This window comes from Erpetoichthys calabaricus, chromosome 2 (genome assembly GCF_900747795.2).
Source record: "Erpetoichthys calabaricus chromosome 2, fErpCal1.3, whole genome shotgun sequence".
NCBI lineage: Eukaryota > Metazoa > Chordata > Cladistia > Polypteriformes > Polypteridae > Erpetoichthys > Erpetoichthys calabaricus.
In genome coordinates this window covers 22,185,146-22,207,918 of record NC_041395.2, presented here as the reverse complement: position 1 = coordinate 22,207,918, position 22,773 = coordinate 22,185,146, and the positions used below count along the sequence as shown (strand labels likewise).

At 42.0% G+C, this 22,773-nt stretch overlaps 1 protein-coding gene across 1 annotated transcript in view; it reads left to right on the top strand.

Moving 5' to 3' along the window:
- Positions 1 to 22,773, top strand: part of LOC114647433 (USP6 N-terminal-like protein) — a 284,398-nt gene that overhangs the window by 194,084 nt on the left and 67,541 nt on the right. The gene's annotated exons all lie outside the window — the stretch shown is intronic.

Genomic DNA, 22,773 nt, shown 5'->3' with positions numbered 1-22,773 from the left:
ATATAACACAAAATAATTGATTAGATAAGTCATCCAGGCTTTTGATGACCTCTTGGGCACAGCCATCAGCAGTGTGTCTGTCTGCAGAGAGAGTGTCGACCTTGTTGAGAGGTTTACTTACCTTGGCAGTGACATTCATGTCTCTAGTTACTCTTCCTATGACATCAGTAGACGGATTGGGAGAGAATGGGGGGTCATGAAGTCGCTGGAAAGGGGTGTGTGGTGCTCCCGATATCTCTGCAAAAGGATGAAGGTCCAAGTCTTTAGAGTCCTGGTGCTTCCTGTCTTGCTTCATGGTTGCGAGACATGGACGCTATCCAGTGACCTGAGATGATGACTGGACTCCTTCAGTACTGTGTCTCTTCAGAGAATCCTCAGGTACCGTCGGTTTGACTTTGTGTTGCTCATGGAGTCCCGAATGAAGCACATGACCTGCATTGTGAGGGAGCATCAGTTACACCACTATGGCCATGTGGCGCGTTTCCCCGAGGTTGATCCAGCTCGTAGGATACTCATTGTTGGGTACCACGTAACACCTGGCTGCGGCAGATGGAGTGTCATTTCCGGAGGGTGGGACTGGACCGCGTGTCTGCCTGGGGGGTTGCCAACCAGGATCCTGTACCAGTGCAATCTCCCCAACTTGACTTGATAAGTTTTCACTCCCTTCAAGTCAATATTTAGTAGACTGCAGCCATGACAGCCTTGAGTCTGCATTGAGGTCTCTCTCTGCCTGCGTTGCACATCTGGGGTCTCATCTATAAAACAGGAAAATGCCCAGTAAAAAGTCCGATTTGTAAAATCTGGTGTACGCATATTTCTATGTAATTTACCCTTTATAAATCACAATCATCTTGTAAGTGTGCATTGTAAATTAATAACAGTCAAGAGATGACAAACGTTTAGTGCACCAGAAGTTGATCCCTGTGTAACTGAAGTTGAATGCAGAAAGAAAAACATGCAGTGAATGGGGAAACATCTTCTCAGACGTGAGTCGTATCATGACTGAGCCCAAGATGGTAGTAGAGTTAGTTTTCACGGCTGAGATGCAGAAGTCAGAAGTGATGCCAGTGATGTTCTGCCCATCAATCATAAATTTTCAGAGAGAGGAAGAGAAGAGGCATTAAGTAACACCACCAACCCCCATTTGATGAGCCCCAAAGTTCTCTCCCAAGTGCACGTGTTTGACAGTATGTGCAGACACACCTTTAACCTCACCCGCTTGCCTCCCTGGAAATGCCATACAAGTGCAATCATCTGGTAGAGCAGACTCCCAACATGACGCATCCAGTAGTGCGAGATTGAAGTTCTCGTCTCTAAATTAGAGGCATGCAAAGAACCTTTATCTGGTGTCCTAAGCGTGGCTGTCACATGAATGGCACATGTTACATCTGCTGTGAATGCTGTGAGCTCTACCAGCCACGTCATGTATGAAATACAAATTTTCAAAAAATCTGATCTCTGGTGATGAAGAGGGTCACTGGTCACCTTAGGAGTGTATGTGTAACAGGACGAGGAAAAAAAACACCTCTACAGTACACTCTTGATTTCAAACTGTGTTTGGCATCTGTCATTGGAGATGCCCTTTTATGTATTATTATGCCAGAGCAGTCCTGAGGATTGTCAAGTCTCATCTTGGCACCATGGATGACTTGTGTTTTAATAGAATGAAACTGCTTATGGTTATCAAAAGACAAACAAGTCACAGAACCAAAGGAAGGTTAGGAGTACCACCCTGGTAACCCTGTTTTATGACAGCCAACAACTGCTCAACACAAAAATGTATTATCTTTAGGGACAAATGTGGCAATGGCTAGTAGGAGCTCTGTCCTCCGCTGTAGTCAGTATAGAAAATGACGCAACCTCGCGGGAGCAGGCCGGCTTTATGGGGGTGGAGACCACAAGAGGCGGGGTTTTCTCATCCTGTGGGGCGGGGCCACTCATACCCCTTTGGCATTTTTTCCTGGAGGAAGGAGAACATAGTACTACTGGGTAGGTGGTCCCTAAACGCACATGCATAACTATGCCCACAACATACGAAAACTGGATGTAGTGCCTTGCCAGTTGGTTAACGGTTTCCAACACAGTGGGCATGATGGAATGAAGCTTTGCTGAGATATTTTTGACATGTTGGCCAGTACCCTGAGAGGTGGCAGCAGGTAGCTGATATAAACAAGATGAAAAACCGAAAAAGTGCTTCAGTTCAAATATGCAGAATTGGTTCCCTTTAAAGGGAATTAAAATAGTCTGTGCATCATATTCATCACTTTTGTCACGTCAGCACACATTATAATAAAGTCTCAGTAATATGAATTATTATATGCGTTAATCGTTGTTTAGCTGGTTTGGCTACATTTCCTTGCTTGATGAAGGTTGTCGTCACTTCCCAGTTTCTCTGAAATGTTGCACATGGATAGGTCAGAGTTACCGTAACAATACGCAAGTTATCCCGTCAAGTTTTTCTTTTATACACCCCGATTTTTGCGTGGAAAGCTGCATATGCACATTTCAAGCCAATTTTTGTTCATATGCCAGCTATACAAATGAGACCCTAGTACAATGACATTTTCTTACATTCTTACTTACAAAACAGCCCAAGCTTTGTCAGGTGTCATGGGGATCATGAGTGAACAGCCAGTGATTCTCCACTGGATTAAGATCTGTGACCATATCCATCAAGCGTCTCAAAGTAGGAAAACGGTCCTAACTGGCTCACAAATTTCAGTGTGACACACAATTGTGTTCTACTTTTGGTCGCCTTTCTCACTCGTCGTCTTCTCGCACGTTCACTCGGTTTTATTGATGTCCTGCTCTAGCAGATATCCAGCTGTCCCACACTTTCCATTTCTTCATGCTTTTCAGTGACTTGGATATTTACTTTTTCCATCTCCCGACTTATACTTTTCAGTCTCCTTTTCACGGAGTTTCTTGGAGTGTTCCATTGTCTTCATTGTGTAGGTTAGTCCACCATACTGACTCGCCACAAGTTGACCTTTCCACATGTTGCTGCCTTTAGACTACAATCAACTGAAACCCCTGACTGGTGATCTCCATCAGACTCAATCTGGGACCTCTAAAACCAATTTGCTGCACCAGTGATGGTTTAGGGATGTCATATTAAAAGGCTGAATTCGTATGTGATCGATTATTTTTGTTTTATATTAATTCATGTATTTATTTGGCTGACGCCTTTATCCAAGGTGACTGACAACATTTCTGATACAATTGGTTCCATTTCTTTTGGTTTTCCTCAGAGTCACACAGTGGTGTCTGTTGTGGGATTTAGACCCACAACCTCAGGGTTTGAAATTTAAAGATATTCTCTCTTCACTCTGACACACACTTTTTTCTGTTAATCAGTGTCAAAAAAGCCACATTAAATCTTGTGTGATTTAATGTTATATAAGAATAAAAGGTGAAAACTTCCAAGGGCTGAATACTTTTTTATAGGCACTCGTATCAATGAGCTGTAATTGCATGAAATTCATTTTTAACAGCCGTGTTTTGCGCATTGTGGGCACAGGGTGCCATACCACCCCCCATTTTTACCAACAAAGAATAAGATTCATTAACTTACTTGCAAGTTAAGATATCGCAAATTCATTCAAAGGTAGGCGATATATTTTTCATTTCTGTTATGCTGGGCACACTGGAATGAAGTATTTTTTTTATGGTGACTAGGAAAAAAGACAGAGTCAAAAGACGAAATAGAAGAAACTGGGAAGTCAATCTACAGTGCAACCAGAGTCAGAAATCATGGTCAAAAACAAAACATAAAATAAATCAATGCCAGAAGACACAGATTAGATTAGATTAGATTAGATTAGATTAGATTAGATTAGGTAAATGTTAGTAATCCCAAGGGGCAATTCAGATGCATATAGCAGCAGAAACATAAAAAACAAGAATACAGACTCAAAAGACAAATATTACAGCCAATAAATAAATGTATATTGTACAGATATTTCAAAATAAATGTAACAAGTACATTGGGAGGTAGCTTTGAACTGCCTGATAGCGGTGGACAGTAAAGACCCCCAGAGGCCCTTCTTACCCCACTGTGGTGGAATGAGCCTGTGGCTAAAAGTGCTCCATTAGAGCACCTCCTGGAGGGGTTGGAGAAGATTTTGCATGATGGCGTCCAGTTTTGCCACAATCCTCTTGTCCATGACAGCTTCCAATGTGTCCACTGTTGTCCCTGTGATCGGGCAGACTTTCCTAATACAGTAAGTTTGTTCAGGTGTTGTGCATATTTTGAAACGCCAGTGTAGAGCACCACAGTGGCTACTATGGACTGGTAGAACATTTCCATCAGTTTGCTGCACATATCCAAAGACCCGAGTCTCCTTAGCAAGTCCAGTCTGCTCAGGCTGTTTTTATCCAGCACCACTGTGTTGTCAGACCAGTCCAATTTGTTGGTTTTGTGGACCCCCAGGTCCTTGTAGCTCTGCCCCACTTCAGTAAAAGAGTTTTAAAATGATTGAAAGGACGGTAGAAAAAGGATTTTGTTATCTACAAATCTGGATGCTCTGAAAGATGACCTTTCACCCTGTAACAGTATTACTGGGAGACCATAACCATTTGAGGACAACAAGGATTGCTGTCCTAACTACGGGAGACACATAAAGTGGTGAAAATGGCCCCGAAAATATTACAATTTAAGCTTAATTTTTAAAACAGAATTGTAGCATCTGATTCCTGAGTTAGGAAACCCCCCAGAACAAGTGTAGGAACACTTGATTTGGGAAAACTAAACACGCGAGGATTGAATGAAATACGGATTTCTAATAAGTTCTTTGCTGAGTTATCTCACCTGCACATTAAGATGCCTTGACATATCTTTCTCATCATCTCTCTGTTATAATACAAAAGTCCTGGGACGAGACGTGACTTTCTCAGAAAGACGCTTTCACATCCCGTGAGACGAGACTGTGCGCCAAGAGATTTAACCACACGGGGGCCGGAAATAAAAGACAAAGAGTAGATGACAAAGTAGAACATTGTAAAGAATTCAAAAACGTTGGTGCGATACACATGCAGAGCAGGTTAGAGATAATGGAAGTATGTAAGTATGGAAATTCAAAAGTCTCAAAAAAATGATAGTAAAGATCGCATTAGCACAAACAAACGGAAATTATTACTCGTTGAAATAACGGAACTTCGAAAAGAGATTGAATATATTGTTCAGATTTAAACTTTAAATCAGAGTCTTGTAGATCGTCTAATTCGTGTTGCCATCAGGGAAGAGTCATGTTTCTTCCCTATGAAGAGGTATGTTCGTGAAAATTAAAAGATTTGTTGTTTGGTGAAAGTGAAATCCACATACGCGAGTGGCAGGGACACGAAATGGCTGGTGTGTAGCGCAGGCCGGGGGGTTGGCAAGCAAAGCTAAGTATTTAAGATATCTTAGAATTTTATAACTATCTTTAAAATTTTTTTTTTTTCTGTCACTTGAAGGTATCTGGAAACTTTTGAGGTATCTTGAAATATAGTGGAAGGTAATTCAAGATATTAAGAAATGCATTTGAGATATCTTGAAATGTTCTGGGAGATGTTTTAAGATATCCTTTCATCTATTTTCTAAACCGGCTTATTCTGGTGCAGCGTCGCAGGGAAGCTGGAGCATATCCCAGAAAGCATTGGGCAGGGTGGCAGCCCTCTGCCGGGTGATATTCTTAATATCTCACACTAGAAGATATCTTTGAACACTTTTGAGACATCTTCAGATGCACTGGAAGATATTTTAAGATATCAAGATGTCTTTAACACATTTGAGATATCTTAAAATTGATATGCATTAGGGATATGGGAGGTACATTTTTAGATATCTCAAACTCATTTTTATATATATTCAAATGTATCCTTTTTCCATTTGAGACATCTTCAAATGTATTTTGTGACATTTCAAACAGCATTTTAAGATATATGAAATGCATTTTAAGGTGTCTTTTCAAAGAGAGGAGGAGGAGGAGGTTGGGAGCAGGCGCTGATTACAGCACGTTGTCGCACCCACCACACGACGAATTACCAGGATTGGGACCCGAGTGCAGCCTTGGGACAGTTGACACCTCAGCATTACATTGAAACAGTTTTTTTTTTTACAGTGGCTGGAGTGCCAATCTTGCCACCAACACCCAGTTTAAAAATAACTGAATATCATTTTGTGAATCATCTAAAGTACAAATAAAAATATCTCCATTGCTTCTCTAGAAGTCTCAAAATGTCCATTCAAAGAGCGTTCAAATGAAAATAGAAATAAGTGGTTGTAGCATATCCTGATATGGTGAGTCACTTTAAATTTATTTATTTCACCGACACTTTTATCCAAAGCGACTTACAACATTTGAGATACAATTGGTTACATTTTTTTCCAATTGGACTACGGGCAGATGAAGTGACTTGCTCAGGGTCACACAGTGTCAGTGGTGGGATTTAAAACCACAGCCTCAGGGTTTGAGATCCAAAGCCTTAACCACTGCACCACACTATCCACCAATGAATAAAGGCATCCACTGCAGTGCCTTGTCTTTGCCCCCATCCTGATATCCTTTTTTTCTTGTGTTTTTGCTCATTTGTATTTGTATCAATAATAAAAGAAGACACTGGCAGTTTTTTGACTTTTGCAGCATTCTTGGCAAAACCACTTGTGTGTGAGAAGGCCATGACAGCAGACTTTTGGGAGATGCCAGAAATGACACACCTAGCGGCAGCTATCATGCCCTGCTTAACGTCACTCGTGTTTCCCATTCCAACACTCAGATAAACATCGACTCACATGGCTATCACGTGCCATATGTCATGTTTTTTGTCATGATGCAGTCCTAGGCGGCCTGATTTTTCCCTTTTGTATTCTTTATTAAGTAGACTTTACCAGATTGCCTTAAATCCCACTAAGATGTGTTTACATGCACTTCAATAACCCGATTATTCACAGACTCCTACTTTCTGAAATGCCGTGTAAACCCTTAGTGAAACGTGGTTATTGGCCTCTGAAAAACCTGATTAACAGGGGTAGATTACTCTGCAATTATGTGGTCATGTAAACCCTTAACCAGGTTACCACGAAGGACTTTGTTGTCTTGTGCATTTCTGCTGCACTCTGTTGGCCTGCTTAGCTTTGCACACGCTTTTAGCTGCAACGGTTAGAAGTGTCCACAAAATACATTTCCAGAGGCAAATGTTCAGGTGAATGTATTTGTAAAAGGCGCTATATAGCGCCTGACCCGGCACAGACTCAGGCAGAGGCACATACTTAAATAAAACGCTCTTTATTATTTCTTCAGCCGTGGGGCACGCCTTCCCCGTGTCCCACAGGCCCAACACAGTCCCACAAGCACTTAAATACAGAACACTCACAAACCACACTTCTCTTCACCTCAGCACCACCACTCCTCCTCAGGCTTCGTCCTCCTTCCTCCCAACTCTGGCTCTCCCGAGTGGTGGTGGCTGGCCTTTGTTATACCCCACCCGGAGGCGTACCAGGTGCTTGATTACCTGGTCCTAATTGACCCTCCGGGTGGGGCTGACGAGTCGACCAGCTGGGCTGGAAAGTCCATGCAGCTCCCCCTGGCGGCCATCCAAGCCCCCAACCAGGCTGTGGAGGACTCCATCTCCCATGGAGCCTTGCGCCAGGTTGGGGAATCATCGTCCACCAGGGAGGCTGCCACCAAGCGTCCCGGGGGAGGTACTGAGCTGCCCATGGTGGCTCCCCTGGAATAGATGCAGCAGGGACGTCCCTGCCGGGCATGGGACCCGGCTGTCCTTCACAGTATTATTCTTTCTCAAGGATGAAATAATCTGTCTCAGTATTTCAGAAATCTCTAAATTTGTGTTGATGAGCTGAACGTGCAGTGCTAAACTCAGCAGCACGATCTCGAGAGCAGTACCGTAACACGTTAAAAGTAAACGTGTGTTACGTGGTTAGATTACTTTTTCAAGTAGCAAGAGTAATGGACAGCCGGGTCCCATGCCTGGCAGGGACGCCTCTGCTGCATCTGTTCCGGGGGAGCAGCCATGGACTGTTCAATACCTCCCCCGGGACGCTTGGTGGCAGCCTCCCTGGCGGCCAATGATTCCCCAACCCGGCGCATGTCTCCATGGGAGATGGAGTCCTCCACAGCCTGGTTGGGGGTTCGGATGGCCGCCAGGGGTAGCTGCATGGAGTCAGCAGCCTGGCTGGTCATATCTTCAGCCCCACCCGGAAGGGCAATTAGGACCAGGTGGCCAAGCACCTGGAACGCTTCCGGGTGGGATATAAAAAGGGCCAGCCGCCACCACCACTCAGAGAGCCAGAGTTGGGAGGAAGGAGGACTAAGCTTGTGGAGGAGTGGTGGGAGAGGAGAAAAGAGTGCTGTTGTTGTTGTGGACTTGTGTTTTGTGGGAGTGTGTATTACCTGTGGGTCACGGGGAAGACGTGCACCCACGGGAGAACAAAATAAAAAGTCCATTGATTTTATACGTGCCTCTGTGTCCTTCTGTGCTGGGTCAGGCGCTTATATAGCACCTTTCTACACAAGTAACCTAACACAATACTTATGTTATTGAAGTAAAAGTACCTGTGCTATACTTATCCCAGCAACACTGGGTCTAAGGCAAGAAGAACATGTACTGGAATGGTGGTCCTTTGCAGGGTTCAATCACACAGCCAAGCTTCACACAACCCAGTAACAGAAACCAATAAATAAAGTGTCAATTTGACCAGACATATTTTTATAAAACACAACAAAATTATCACAGTCGTCAAGCTTATTTTTGGTTTTGCAGTAGCCAAAGACAACATTTAACTGTTTGCCAAAGGAGAACTTCAGAAGATTACTTGCACATATAAACACAAGTAATTAACAAACCAGCTCTCTGCCCTAACTGAGGTGTTCACCTTCACCCGATTATGTGTGTGCATGTAAACACACTCAATGTCAGGAACTGTAAATCTGCACTTCATCCCCACTTCCTTTTTACTTTCTTATATACAAAGTATAAGGAAAGTATTGTAATCATCCAAAAATTCGACCTCGAGATTTTGATGAATCTTGACATTTTAGACCCCTCCGAGTCCGATTTACTTTCTCTTTGGGAAAGTATTCTACTTGTCCAAAAATTCGACCTTGAGATTTTGATGAAGCTCGACATTTTAGACCTCTCCGAGTTAGATTTATTTTCTCATAGAGAAACCATCCAAAAATTCGACCTCAAGATTTTAATGAATCTTGACATTTTAGACCTCCCTGAGACCGAGTTACTTTCTCCTAGGGAAAGTATTCTAATTGTCTAAAGATTCGATTTTGATGAATCTCGACATTTTAGACCTCTCCGAGTTAGATTTATTTTCTCGTAAAGAAACCGTCCAAAAATTTGACCTCGAGATTTTGATGAATTTTGACATTTTAGACCCCTCTGAGTCCGATTTACTTTCTCCTAGGGAAAGTATTCTAATTGTCTAAAGATTCGATTTTGATTAATCTCGACATTTTAGACCTCTCCGAGTTAGATTTATTTTCTCGTAAAGAAACCGTCCAAAAATTTGACCTCGAGATTTTGATGAATTTTGACATTTTAGACCCCTCTGAGTCCGATTTACTTTCTCTTTGGGAAAGTATTCTAATTGTCCAAAAATTCGACCTCGAGATTTTGATGAATCTTGACATTTTAGTCCTCTCCGAGTTAGATTTATTTTCTCGTAGAGAAACCGTCCAAAAATTCGACCTCGAGATTTTGATGAATCTTGACATTTTAGACTCCCCTGAGTCTGATTTATTTTCTCTTAGGGAAAGTATTCTAATTGTCCAAAGATTCGATTTCGAGATTTTGATAAATCTCTACATTTTAGACCTCCCTGAGTCCGACAATACCATTTTTGGAATTATGTCTATGTCTGTGTGTGTCTGCCTGTCTGTCTGTGTGTGTGTGTGTGTGTGTGTGTATGTAAACACGATAACCCGAGTACGCTTCATTTAGGTCAACCAAATTTTGCATACAAATATTAGTTACAAAACATCGATTTCTTTCAACTTTTGAGCTATTTCTGCTAACCGGAAGTGGTACTTTTGTATTCATGCAGCTGCAGAGTTTGATTTATTCAACTTGACTTTTATAATAATTGTTCAATATATTATTATTTTGATTTGATTTGTTGTTGATGGTTCTTTAATGTAGATAATATAAAAATATAATCATTATCTTGAGGTTTACTTTTCAGAAATACATCCCCATATCTGAGTATATTAGAAAGTCGAGAGGAGACCACTCCCGATTTTTATGTCTATAACCTCAGACAATTAGATAGAGTAAAAGAACAACAGGCAGGGGTTACGTTACACATTAATTTATGTATTATTGATAATATGGCCAAAAATAATCAGGAAGTAGAATAGAAATGAGTGTTGATGAAATAATATTTTTACGATGTGGGTGACACGCTGTCTCATTTTGTTGATCCAGCATTCCCTCTGTGTGGAGTGCCAGAGACTGTAGCTCTTTTACATTGGTGACACTGATAGGGAAAACAGAAGAGAGAGGAGAGTCTGTGTGTTCCTGTCTTCATACTGGTCCTTGGTATACCTCTGGACCAATGAGTGCAGGCGACTCCCATGCTTCGTCCAATCCTGTTTCACCATAACTGGATCAATGGGTGCACAAACTACCTTTTCAAAGCCACCTTTTAGTCTAGGTTTTCTCCCCATAATGGGGGATGAGATTGGGGGTTTAGCTTGTAAGCTCACATATGCCTGGTCCACTTTGTTTAACTCATCCCCACCCAAATGGCTCAGCAAAAAATTTTATCTCAACTAGCATGGTCATAAAGCCATAACCAGTTACACAGCTTTCTTTCCTGTTAATCTTATAAAAGTGTAGCTAATTTTACAAATAAGGAGCTAAAAAATATATATGAACCTATATACTAGATAGTGCCCATTTTTACACCCCACCACAGTGTGTTCAGATGTGGAATTTGTGTGAAAGTGCAGGATTTGCCTGTTAAACTGCCTAGTCCGTGTGTACATCTACAAGGCTGCCGTCTACCCACTCTGTGCTCCCAAACAAGTCATTTAATCTCCCAGGGCTCACGTTGTCAAACAATAGAAGGAATTATACTGCACTTGTGAAGTGCTTTAACTCTTTGAGGGCTGAATATTTTTTCTAAAAAACTCAGCTTTCTGAAAAGCACACAAAGCAATGGTTTCACACATAAATAAAACCTAAAACGTCTGTTGCTACGTGCTGTGACTGCTGTTGGCGCATGTTTGGCATCTCTGTGGCTGCACTGGGGCACCTCGATGACCAGCAGGAATGCAAGGGGCAGCGGTGGCAGTCGCAGTGTGACACAATATATTTTGTACCTATTATCATCATCATAAGCGGTGGTCCTCCCAGGCGAACGCTGCAGTAGGCGCATCAGCTACCCAAACATGTTCAGCACCACAAGATCAGCTGGGGACTGATCAGCTAATGCTGGTCTCTCACTTTCGTTTTTGATATCCATCTCCTGATCACTTGCATCAAATTCCAAGTTCGACAAGTCAGAGTCCGATTTAGCGATAATAAGTAAAACGCACATGGAGTATTTTAATTTAGTCTCTTGCCAGATGTCGATGCCATTTTAGAAATTGTTTGATCTTGGCTGCTCATGCAAGGAATCAAGGTCAAAACAACAAAGGTACTTAACTTTCCTTCTGGAAAAGAGAGTCGAACTAAAACATAAGGGCAAGTTTTGACGCAGTTTACAGCCGATTACCATTCTCTACCCCTGAATTTCAACAAAGTCAACATCAGCCCTGAAAGAGTTAAGGTGGTGCTCACAAGGCACTATATATAACAATTTGCCAAGACTGACGCAGCAACAGTGCGACCCTAAGAGAGTTGGGATCTCACATTGTGAAAACTGATCCAGATGCTACAGTCATGTGAAAAAGTAAGTGCACCCCATGAAATGTTTGTTCTAAAGGTAAAGGTGATATCACTTTCACTTTGCAATAATGTATTCAACAAAAAATGAACGGATATGCCATTTCCATCTGTGGAAAAAGCAAGATCGCGCTTGGCTCTGATAGCTGCTGTTGACCCCTCAAAGTTGGCATTTCTTCTAACAGTGTAGCAGTCTCAGACCTCAGTTGGGAGAAAGATTTTCCCACTCCTTCCTGCAGCATTCTTTCAGCTGTGTGATTTTTTTATGGGGTATCTTATGTGTAGATTCTAGGATGGTGAGCTTCCCAGTCCGCTGATGCAGCAAAGAAGCCCTAAACCACGACTTTTCACCACCAAGCTTTACAGTTGGTTTCCGGTTCTTCTAGTGAAATACTGTCACCAAACATGTCTTCTGGTACAATGGCAAAAAGCTCTGCCTTTGTCTCATCTGTCCAGAGCACATTGTTCCAGAAACCCCACTCTTTGCCTAGGTGTTCAGGATAACTTCAACCTTGCCTTGATGTTCTTTCTGTTTTCTCCTGGCACCCCTGCCATGTAGATGTCATTTGTGCAGGATTTTTTCTAATTGTAGACTCGTGCACTTTGACATCAACAGCAGAAAGAGCTGACGATAGGCCCTGTGATGAAATTCTGAGGTTCTTACAGACTTTCTTCAGCATCTTGCATTCTGTTCTCGGACTGAACCTGCTGGGGTGACCAGGCCTGGACACACTGGCAGTTGTTTGAGATCTTCCAGATGGTAGAAGGGTTGGAAATCTTCTTAAATCTCTTCCCAGACACATAAGCATCTATATAACCTTCTTTCCGAAAGTTTCTGACATGTTCTTTTGATCGCAACATGGTGATAACACACACTTCAACAACAAAGAGCAAACCAAACTAAATGTCTGTGGTTTAAACAAGACATGGTTAGACAAGATCATCTCTCATTATTTGCTAACCATTTGCTCCTGATTCAAATTTCAGGTACGAGGGATGTTCAAAAAGTTACCTTGACACCTCCTCGTATTTCAGTATAGCTGTACTCAAATCATTTTTTTCTAAAAGCACCTCATTTTTGGCCAAATAAAACCTTTTATCATTCCTTCCATGTTAAAAGAATGTCCACCGTTCATTTGCCTACATCCTCAGGAGGTCATTAGGTCTGTGGAAACACCGTGAATGAGCTGCCTCTGTGTTTTTTACACACAGCTCACTCCATTCACTATGTGCCACTTCGCATGTTCTCTTTTCCGCATGTTAAATTAATGTTGGCGCTGCACTTTGTATTCCAAGTGCGTGAAAACATTGCAGTGCAGTTTCATGTATGTTTATATACTTTTTATTTAGCTAACTGAAATAACTGAAGCACCAATAGTTTTTAGATTACTGTATAATTTTTTTATTACATTTACTGTAAAAATGTGATTGATATTTTTCCTGTGAATATCATATAGGTGTCTGTAGGATAGTGAGAGAGCAACGCACATTTGGGTCACAACAGTGTAATTTAATTCATGCGCCAGTACTTCAATTTAACAGTACTCAATATTTTTTTTTCGAAAAGGCACCTCATTAATGATCAAGTACCACATTATATCAGCCCTTCTGTCATAACAAAGAAAGCCTTCTTTGTGCCATCATACATATCCTGTGTTAGATAGATAGATAGATAGATAGATAGATAGATAGATAGATAGATAGATAGATAGATAGATAGATAGATAGATAGATAGATAGATAGATAGATAGATAGATAGATAGATAGATAGATAGATAGATACTTTATTAATCCCAAGGGGAAATTCCCATACTCTAGCAGCAGCATACTGATAAAAAACAATATTAAATTAAAGAGTGATAACAATGCAGGTAAAACAGACAATAACATTGAATAATATTAACGTTTACTCCCCCGGGTGGAATCGAAAAGTCGCATAGTGTGGGGGAGGAACAATCTCCTCAGTCTGTCAGTGGAGCAGGATGGTGACAGCAGTCTGTCACTGAAGCTGCTCCTCTGTCTGGAGATGATCCTGTTCAGTGGATGCAGTGGATTCTCCATGATTGACAGGAGCCTGCTCAGCGCCCGTCTCTCTGCCACAGATGTCAAACTGTCCAGCTCCGTGCCTACAATAGAGCCTGCCTTCCTCACCAGTTTGTCCAGTCGTGAGGCGTCCCCCTTCTTAATGCTGCCTCCCCAGCACACCACTGCGTAGAAGAGTTGTGGCAGAAGTTAACGGAAAGCTGACTCCCCACCATGCCACTATAACATGTGTGTCAGTTTTTACACACTTTTTTTTAAACTCTTTATTAAGTTTAAGGAGATCCTTCTATCTGAACGACGATACCGTGGTGGAGCAGCTCCAAACACCGATGTCCGAGTTGCGGAAAAAGAAACTGGACCTTCGACCTCCAGGTACAATGCTACATTTACGAGGGACGTTCAAAAAGTTTCCGCACCTTTTTTTTAACTATTTATTAAGAACTTCAAAAACAAATTACATCACTTTTCTACACAGTCACCTTCCTTTGCGATGCAATTTTCCCAGCGTCATACCAACTTTTTAATGCCATCAGCAAAAAATGTTTTTGGTTGAGCGCATAGCCACTGATGCACCGCTGCTTTCACATCATCATTACGTGGCTGTAACTGGATGTCCAATGAGCTCTGCATCTAGTACGGCCATTTTTAAACATTTCAATCAACTCATAGATGACTCTATGAGAGAGAACTTTGTCCCCATACTGAGCACACATGCGGAGATGAATTTGTGCACCTTCTGCCCACAAAAAGTGTCTGACAGAACACTGTTCCTCTTTGGTGCAATCTATAAGTTGCACAGCCACAGGGTGACAACTCTTATGCTAAACTGCAAGGGCAGCCGGCTTGCCAGACAGAAGGAGTCACATGACCCTCTCAGACACGCCCAGTGACTCCTCCCTCCACCTTCACCGTTTCCAATTAAAATATTAAAGTGTGAAAACTTTTTGAACGTCCCTCGTATTTGAGGGGTGAACTTTCTTTTTTACACATGTGAAATTTGCATTTATGTTTTATTTAAATTATACAGGGGACTACAAAATGTAAATGTGGATATGTCCTTTTACCTATTGATACTACTTCAAATAAAGATCAAATCTTGATATATCTGCATATGTGAGTAAAGGACAAACATTTCAAGGGGTGTACTTACATGATTGTATGTAAAACCTCCACCCGATCAATCTCCAATTCTGACTAGCCTTGTGACGCCTGCCTGCGCACCATCACACAGAAGTAACTGTAATGGATTCAATGTGCTATTACCGTGTTTCCCCGAAAATAAGACAGGGTCTTTTACTGTATTAATTTTTACTCCAAAAGATGCACTAGGGCTTATTTTCAGGGGATATCTTATATTTATTCACGTACAACAATATACATTTATCCAAATACAGTCATGTCATGTTCTTCTGGAATATCGTCAGAACTCTCCACATTCAAACTCTGAATTCCAGTCTGAATTTCTTGCTACACTTTTAGGATCCTCCAGGATCAATGTGCGCGCTTCGACGTTTGATGAATGGTTCGATGTGGTGAAGCAAAATGCCGACATACAAATACATTCGTGGTGCTTTGATATTCAAGCGTCGCATATTCCCCAAAGTAATGACCTGACACATTTTAAAAAGTCTCACATAACATCTTCTGTGTCGTCATTTTTTTTTTTTGGACCTTTACATCAGAATGTACGGCGGCATATTTGAGCCACAGAGAAAAAGAAAATAAGGACATAATGAAAATGTTTATTTTGTGATTAAAGTGGAAATTTCAACTCAAACTATTTAAAGTAGACAAGGACCTCATGTTGTCCTTCTATCGCAGTCTGATCCAGCCTTTCAGTTTCATTGCCTGGTTTAATAGTCTGACATACCAAAACTCAAAAAAGCTCCAGCAGATTATGAAGTATGCAGCTAATGTTATTGGAGCTGATGTAGATGATTTGTCTAGTGTGTGTCAGAGGGCAATGTTAAAGAAACTGGAAATCATCTCAACTGATGACAGTCATCCATTACATGTGGAACTAAACTTCAGTAAATCAGGAAGGAGAGTCGCTTTGAAAATCCACACAAATCGCTCCAGAAACTCCTTTCTTCCTAGTGCCTTATGACTTTTCAATAAGAAATATCGGAGATAATGATTAAGGTTGTTGATATACAGTTAGGTCCATAAATATTTGGACAGAGACAACTTTTTTCTAATTTTGGTTCTGTACATTACCACAATGAATTTTAAATGAAACAACTCAGATGCAGTTGAAGTGCAGACTTTCAGCTTTAATTCAGTGTGGTGAACAAAACGATTGCATAAAAATGTGAGGCAACTAAAGCATTTTTTGAACACAATCCCTTCATTTCAAGGGCTCAAAAGTAATTGGACAATTGACTCAAAGGCTATTTCATGGGCAGGTGTGGGCAAGTCCATCGTTCTGTCATTATCAATTAAGCAGATAAAAGGCCTGGAGTTGATTTGAGGTGTGGTGCTTGCATGTGGAAGATTTTGCTGTGAACAGACAACATGCGGTCAAAGGAGCTCTCCATGCAGGTGACAGAAGCCATCCTTAAGCTGTGAAAACAGAAAAAACCCATCCAAGAAATTGCTACAATATTACGAGTGGAAAAATCTACAGTTTGGTACATCCTGAGAAAGAAAGCAAGCACTGGTGAACTCAGCAACACAAAAAGACCTGGACGTCCACGGAAGACAACACTGGTGGATGATCGCAGAATCATTTCCATGGTGAAGAGAAACCCCTTCACAACAGCCAACCAAGTGAACAACACTCTTCAGGGGGTAAGCGTATCGATATCCAAGTCTACCATAAAGAGAAGACTGCATGAAAGTAAATACAGAGGGTGCACTGCAAGGTGCAAGCCACTCATAAGCCTCAAGAATAGAAAGGCTAGATTGGACTTTGCTAAAGAACATGTAAAAAAGCCAGCACAGTTCTGGAAAAACATTCTTTGGACAGATGAAACCAAGATCAAGCTCTACCAGAATGATGGCAAGAAAAAAGTATGGAGAAGGCGTGGAACAGCTCATTATCCAAAGGATACGACATCATCTGTAAAACATGGTGGAGGCAGTGTGATGGCTTGGGCGTGCATGGCTGCCAGTGGCACTGGGACACTAGTGTTTATTGATGATGTGACACAGGACAGAAGCAGCCGAATGAATTCTGAGGTGTTCAGAGACATACTGTCTGCTCAAATCCAGCTAAATACAGCAGTCAAATTGATTCATGATACAGATGGACAATGACCCAAAACATACAGCCAAAGCAACCCAGGAATTTATTAAAGCAAAGAAGTGGAAAATTCTTGAATGGCCAAGTCAGTCACCTGATCTTAACCCAACTGAGCAGGCATTTCACTTGTTGAAGACTAAACTTCAGACAGAAAGGCCCACAAACAAACAGCAACTGAAAGCCGCTGCAGTAAAGGCCTGGCAGAGCATTAAAAAGGAGGAAACCCAGCATCTGGTGATGTCCATGAGTTCAAGACTTCAGGCTGTCATTGCCAGCAAAGGGTTTTCAATCAAGTATTAGAAATGAACATTTTATTTCCAGTTATTTAATTTGTCCAATTACTTTTGAGCCCCTGAAATGAAGGGATTGTGTTAATAAAATGCTTTAGTTGCCTCACATTTTTATGCAATCGTTTTGTTCACCCCACTGAATTAAAGCTGAAAGTCTGCACTTCAACTGCATCTGAGTTGTTTCATTTAAAATTCATTGTGGTAACATACAGAACCAAAATTAGAAAAAAGTGGTCTCTGTCCAAATATTTATGGACTTAACTGTATATCCTGTAACCTTTTTTTTTGGTGTAAATATGTATTATCTAACTGCCTTACCTTAACCTTTCTTGTTTCTGTTTGTCTGTTTTATTTCATTCTGCCTGTTATTAGATGCAACTGAGAAGGCAATTTTCATGTTTTCTTGTGTAAACATGACTTAATGAAGAAACCTTAAACCTTACATTTCAGCTTTAAACTCAAAATGTCCTCTTTAATCCCGTAGTTTACTTTGTCATTAAAGCAGACCGTCGTAAACGTCATCTTAAAACCGACCCAGTTGTTAAATCGCTAAACGCTTCTGGGGCTTCCTCCTGACCTGACAGCAGCGGCAAGCAGCATCGCCACACAGAACATATTAAATTTATAATATTCCAGCTCTCTGCACATTTAGAATTCTTAGATTTATACTTGATATCACTTTTATGATGAAATGCATTAAAATATGTATGTTACATTTACAGAGAAATCGTTAAGTTTGTTTAAATAATGAATGTTGTTAATAGTTACTCATATGGGGTGGCACGGTGGCAGAGCGGGAGCGGGAACGTGGCTGTCACGCTGGGAGTCACTTCCCTTGTGATCCCTGCCTGGAGTTTGCACGTGTTCCTAGTGGGTTTCCACAGTGGGCTCAGTTTTCTATCCAAAGACATGAAGGTTTGGGGATTTGGTGAAGCTGCAATGACGTTAGTGTATATGTGTCTGCTTGTGTTCACCTTGCGATGAGCTGATGCCCTGTCCAGAGATTTGGTTTCTGTCTTGCGCCGATGCTGCTGGAATTGGGCGCATCCCTGAATTGATGGATGTAATTATTAAACATCCTGTTCAGAGATATTGTGGCAAGGTGTCCTCGGAATTTAATGGATGTTTCGGGCACACACATCGCATCACGAGGCACCATACTTTTCAGCTGACGATCTTGACTTGAGCTTATTTTTTGGGTAGGGCTTATATTACAGAGCAGCCTGAAAATCATGCTAGGGCTTATTTACGGAGTAGGTCTTATTTTCAAGAAAAAATGGTATAATAATAATAATATTTAAAGATGGCAAAGTTTGTGCCATTCTCTCTGATACTTCCTTCAAGACAGATGCGGCACCTTAATAAAAATGCCAACGTCCTGGAAGCGGCTTAACAGCTTTTAACAAAGCAGTGGAGGAATGAGTTTGACAGATGGCCTCAGTGCAACTGAGCGTCTCTGACGGCGAATACTCAATGCGGAGAACGGGATCGTTTTAATTGACTGGGCTGGGGATTAGACTATCCTCTCTGCGTGATAGGATTACTGATAGAAAATGAAACCTGATCTTGTGAAGAGCCATGTGAAGATGTTGATGGCCCAGGTGTGGGCACAAATGACTGCTTACCTGCTCACTTGGTTTCAGACCAAATTAGATGTTTCTCTGGGCACATTTTAGAGCTTTATTATTTCCACTGAGTGCTAATATTGAGGGGTTCCCTTGAGGCATCAATAAACCTGACAAGAGAGTCAAAGGGACCAGGAAACTGTAGAAAATGACATATTAAGGATACACAAGTGAACAAGGGGGACAACAAGCAACCTGCTGCTCCATGGGCCTGCCCGAATGGCATTTGTCCTCATGGAGTGAGTAATGTTTTTATTCACGTTGTGTTACAACACACACTTCTTAACAGAGTCTTCTTTCACTGTGTCTGGTCTGTCTTCTTCCCCTGCCATCTTAGCTCTTGTCCACAGATGTCTTCACACCCAAGCCCAGGTCCTTATGATCAGAACGCCCTTTTAAACCCCAGTACTTGTGGGCCATCAGATCAGAGCACCACCTAGGGATGGAAGACAGTAGCTAAACTGTATATCATGATACTTAAATATTTTGGATTGTAACTGTATATATCACGATATAGTCCTAAAAATCACAAAAAGTCTAAAAGTAAGTCCTCTTGACTTAATTTATATCAAAACTATTGCTGGAGTATTTTATTAACTTGCGATCAAACGATTTCTTTTTATTATAGTTGAACAATCATGTTAACTGGAATCAACCAAGTAAAACAGGGAATAAATCTGTCAAATACAAACTGTTTTTAGAATCAAACTTGTCTGACAGCAGTGCGGAAATCTCTGCAATGTCCAAAAGTCTGCAATGTGCCACCTTGCATGAATTGTCAGTCAGTCATTTTCCAACCCACTATATCCTAACTACAGGGTCACGGGGGTCTACTGGAGCCAATCCCAGCCAACACAGGGTGCAAGGCAAGAACAAATCCCGGACAGGGTGCCAGCCCACCACAGTCCGCACACACACACACAAAGCACACACTAGGGAAAATTTAGGATCGCCAATGCACCTAACCGGCATGTCTTTGGACTGTGGGAGGAAACCCATGCAGACATGGGGAGAACATGCAAACTCCACGCAGGGAGGACCCGAGAAGGGAACCTCCTTACTGCAAGACAGCAGCGCTACCACTGTGCCACCATGCCATCCTCACATGAAATGTTTTCACACAATTTGGAATACAAAGTACGCAAATCTACATCAAACTGTGCCAAACAGCAAAGCTGTTAGTATGCAAAGGCAAGAATAAATGTATGTGTGCAAAGGCAAGAATAAACCGTTGGTTTTCTTTGCTTGTGAACGCCTTTACCATGAAACGTTGTGTTTGTTTAAGTGTGTGTATAGGTGTGTATATACGAGGGGGAGTCAAGATAAAGTTAGAAAATGGAACGAACCGTCACAAATGGAGTCTCAATGGAGTCTCCACCCTTCTCAATGCACTTGTGCCACCTGCCTCAAAGGGCCGGGATTCCAGCAGAATGAAAGGTTTTGTCTTTTCCTCGCAGCCACTCGTGCACCCGAGTTACTGTCGCCCACCACGACATGCCGAGGGGTACTCCAGTCACTAGTGCAAGTTACTGGGATTGGCTGGAGACCAATGTGAATCCTGCTATTCGATCTAAGCGGTGGGGTCTGCTGTCTCAAGGAGTCCTTTTGCTGCAAGACAATGCCCACCCGCCCACTGCTAAAAACACCAAGGCTTGTCTGGAGAAACTGAAGTTGGGTGGTATTGCCACATCCTCCTTATTCACCAGATTTGGCACCATGCTGTGATTTCCACCTTTTTGGACCACTAACAAAACATCTGGGTGGTCGCCAATTCAAGACAGATGACGACGTGAAGAAAGTGGTGCACGAGTGGTGGTGAGGACGAGACAAAACCTTTTATTCTGCTGGAATCCCGGCACTGCCAGGCAGGTGGCGCAAGTGCATTGAGAAGCATGGAGAAGACATTGAGAAGTGACCTGAACAGTTTTGTAAAGGTTCACTCCATTTTCTGATAAATCCCATTTAGCTTGACTCCCCCTCGTATTTCAGTATGGCTGTTGTGAAAAAGGCGCTATATAAGCGCCCGACCCGACACAGATTCACACTGAGGCACGTGTAAAATAACAATTTATTTTTGTCTTCACCTGCGATCTTTACTATTTTTTGATACTTTCTAATTTTCCTGCTTTCATATTCTTTAACTTTCTCTGCATGTGTATAGCGCCAAAGTTTTTGAATGTCTTTATGACGTTCTACTTTGTCTTTTAATTCTGAGCCTGACTGGATGTGCTTTGTTTCAATTCCACTTGTTCCGGACTGATTATTAAATGCTTTTGAGTCTCTTTTCTCCACGCTGCTCTTTCTTCTTTGCTTAGTCATCGACGTTTCATTTATAACGTGTTGTCCTTATACGCTTTATATGCGATGAGAGCCCTGGATCTGTGTGTGCTCAAAGCCTTGACACGACTGAGTGTGTTGCTGCCCATGGTCTTGTTTGATATTGGTTGTAAGTAGGGCATGTCTTGCAAGAATCTCAGGTTCTACGGTTCTGCGACCTTTGAAAAATAAGAATGCAGAGCAAGCGCATCCCGCAATTCAAAAAATTGCTCTGCATACCTGCTTGTCTCGTCTGAAATCAGCTGAAAAACTGCCTCAGGAAAAAACAGATTGAAGTAGTCCAGCGGCTGGTAATCCGTTGTGTACAGCAGCAGGCCGTGCCTTCTTGTGAAGTCCGGTAGCCAGTTCGGCTCCTACGGATCAATATCTGGGTATTCCTCCCATGCGAACCTTGCCGTAGGTGCATTGGCAGCGTGAATGCGCTCAGCTGCCAGCCGATCAGCTGGGGTGGCACTGGCTGGTCTCCGATCGGCTAATGCCAGCTCCTCACTCTCTTCCTCGATCTCCTGATCACTGTCAATAAAATCCGATTCTGAAAAATCAGAGTCCAGCTTGGCGATAATGCGCAAAACATCGTCTGACGAGTATTTTCTTTTCTGCACTCGCTTCACTCCCTCGTGAGATGTTGATGCCATCTTGCCTTTGTTTACATTTCGCAACTCACGCACACGCAAGGATTAGTTGCTGAGTCAAGGAGTCTAACATTCCTCCAAGCAGAGAGGGAATGCCTGTGACGTGACAGTGAGTTTTGTCGCCATTAACAGCTGATTGTCACCCTCCATCCCTGAATGTCGACTTTTGTCGACATTCGCCCTCAACCCCTCCTGTCGACAAAAGTCAACATCCGCCCTAAAAGAGTTAAGCAAAATGACAACTAGAAAGATTACAACATGTGAGCTATTGATGCAGCTCAGGCCCCTTCTTCAGGCAGTTTGTAATACAGAAACGGGAATTCCCTCTGTTTATATAGACACCAGGACAGAGATGGCATTTGAAAACCTTTAAGTGAGACATCTTAGATGTGAAAAATGAACCAATCTCTCCAGGCTAAGATTCATTAAGCAAGAGCGCAAAACAATCTACAGTCAAGATCTTTTGATAAGATAACTGTCTAGTCTTTTGAAGTTTCTGATGAGTCTTCCATAAATTGTGGATCTGTAGTCAGGTTGTCTGGGACAATACAGAGTTGTAATACTTCTAAATCTAAATCATTTATATATGTTAAAAATAGCACTGACCCCTGCTGGAAACCACTCTCAACATTGGACAATTTTGATGGGGTTCCTCACACCATCACTCTCTGCTTGCTGTGTCTGAGCCAATTCTGCACCCACC